The 2,546-nt window shown below is 37.2% G+C and overlaps 1 non-coding gene across 1 annotated transcript; it reads left to right on the forward strand.

Moving 5' to 3' along the window:
- Positions 1-671: 671 nt before the first annotated feature.
- On the forward strand, positions 672-778 carry LOC120283113. Its single transcript, XR_005543114.1, has one exon. It is a non-coding gene; the product is annotated as a small nucleolar RNA R71 (small nucleolar RNA).
- Positions 779-2,546: the final 1,768 nt, after the last annotated feature.

The following is a 2,546-nucleotide window of genomic DNA, read 5'->3' on the forward strand; positions in this document are numbered from 1 at the left end:
ATATTGTTTGCTACAAGATCGCCTCGAACCACTCTTGAATCCATGCTTTCATCGAGATAACTTAAATGGGCACACGCTTTACACCGTAGATTGCTTTGCTTCTTTAATAAATGGACACGTTGGTGAAAATCTTGCTATACATGCACAAGTCGAAATTCTTGAATGTGACCGCCCTTGTGCCCCTCCAAATTGTTGTGCTAACTTGAATACAAGGAGCTTGGCACACATTCTCGCATCCTAAACCTTACTTATGTCTTCCCGTTTGAACCTTCTCAAGATTTCCTCCAAATGGTGCATTCACGATCTACATTGGCTTTTTTTCTCTAACATTCGGCTTCACAACCCTTTGTGCATGAAAGTAACATAAATGCCCACATATTAGTGTTAAAACCTCGAGAAAAGTAATGCTCATCATAAGGAAAAGAACACTTTGTATTTTTTTATCACACAAGCACTTATCGGTCATTAACCTTAAACACTCTAACCACCTTCACTTGGATAGCTCTTGAATTCTATTGGTAGCTATTCATTGCCATGTCCTCAAACAACTTCCTAGCCTCATCTCGATGTCATGTTTCCCACTTCCCCACCAAATCACAGAGATCAATGGTTTGTTTCACACATTGATTCAACCCTTGGTAGTAAGTCTCGAACCTCTATCCATCCCCGGAAGACCATGTTGTGGGCATCCCTCGGAAGATCTTTTGTACCTTTCCCAAGCTACATATAATGTTTCCCCATCTTGTTGAGTGAAAGAGGCTATGTCATGTTAAAGTTTTATTGTCCTCCCATGTGGACGAGAGAGTGAGGAATATCTTAACCAATTAATCCCAATTAGTCAATCGAGGCCCTAGGTAATGCTTGTATCCACTCTTTCACCATTGACTTCAACAAGAATGGGAAGACCCTCAAACGGATAGCATCATTAGAAACTTTATTTAACTTCAACATGTCACAAACCGCATGGAAAGTACTCAAATGTAGATCTTCATCTAGAAAACCATGGAATAAACATGACTATTGTACCATCCGGATGAAGGTTGGCTTAAGCTCAAATTTAGTTGTTCCAACCATTGGTTGCACTATGCTTGATTGTGTTATGTCAAGTGTAGGTCTAGTATAATCAACTAAAGTCTTTGGTTGCTCCACTTTTTTTGCTAAATTTAATGAATTGGAACTCTCAAATCTTGAGTTAGTTGTCTAACTTGTCTATGCAACATTCACTCGATCTCCAAATCTCGCTCAACAAATTTGGATTTGTTTGAGTAGGTCATATACAAGAACCTGAAAAGATGAAATTGGAGATGTGATCAATGCTAAACATCAAACTAAAAAAAGTCAAAAGAAAAAAAGTGAAATAACTAAAAAAATTAAAGAACGTAAAAAGAAAAAGAAAAATCAATAGCTAGTCTATAAAAATAAAAAGTGTTCCTAATATATCTAGTCCATGACAACGGCGCCAAAAAAATGATTGAATTGAAAGCAATATGCACGCAAGTGTACGTGTCAATTGAAGTATTACATGCAAAGCAAGATCAAATCTACAGAGACTAGATAGTACTAGTACTACCCCTATCTTCGTTAGCTATCTAAACAAAAAAATTGCATTTTAAAACCAAATTAAGGAACATGAACAATAAGAACAAATAAAAAGGCCTAAACAAGGGAAACATGAAGTTAAGCTCAATAAATGGAAGCGGTGCCAAGATTGATTTCAGTTGGGATGATAAATAATAAAGTGATTGTAATTTAATAAAGATTAAACCCTAGCTAGCCGAATGAAGTAAACCACGGATATATTAAGTGCTCGTCAAGAATCCCTAGTGTCTAATCCCATGCTAAGGCTTGAAGTGAATCTCTCCTACTCCTACCCTCTCATGATTGTAATGAGTTCTAAGGTTTCTATGCAAGAATAGGGGATTAACCACCCAAATTCCATTAGAAAGGTACATGGCACCCTCATTATCTCTCGGTGAGCATTAGTGATACCTATTTAATCAAGTGTGTTCTAAATTACAATGATCTCTCAATACACAAGCAATAACAATATGGAAATACTACTCTCGATACGCAAATCCAACATGTAAAACAAGGTTAAATCTAGAAGTGAAGGTTAAATCTAAATTAAAAAGGCAATCAAAAGTATAAGGCAATCCCAATATACTTCAATACGAGCACCCAAGGAGTTAGCCCTCCATGGGGCTCATATTCATCACTACAATATAAGAATCAATCAATAAATCCATAAACATGTAATTAAAAACCCCATTTCCAGTTGTCGTGCGATTGGAGATGGTGTGAGCCGAAGTCATCACCAATGGATCATTACTCTGAGCACTCTTTCAAACTTCCTCTTTAATCCATCAAAGCTTTCTTCAATCACAGTAAAAGAGCTCCAGCCTTTTTTTCCCCAAAAAGTCAGCCAAAACATGGATGCCCTAAAACCTCTTTAAGATTTCTATTCATATTGGCCATATTAGACCGTTACACAGGCAAGTACAGAGTGTGTACCTCGCCCCTGTAACAACTAGGAGAGATCCCGAAAA

The sequence above is a fragment of the Dioscorea cayenensis genome, chromosome 18 (assembly GCF_009730915.1).
Source record: "Dioscorea cayenensis subsp. rotundata cultivar TDr96_F1 chromosome 18, TDr96_F1_v2_PseudoChromosome.rev07_lg8_w22 25.fasta, whole genome shotgun sequence".
In the NCBI taxonomy this organism is placed as follows: Eukaryota; Viridiplantae; Streptophyta; class Magnoliopsida; order Dioscoreales; family Dioscoreaceae; genus Dioscorea; species Dioscorea cayenensis.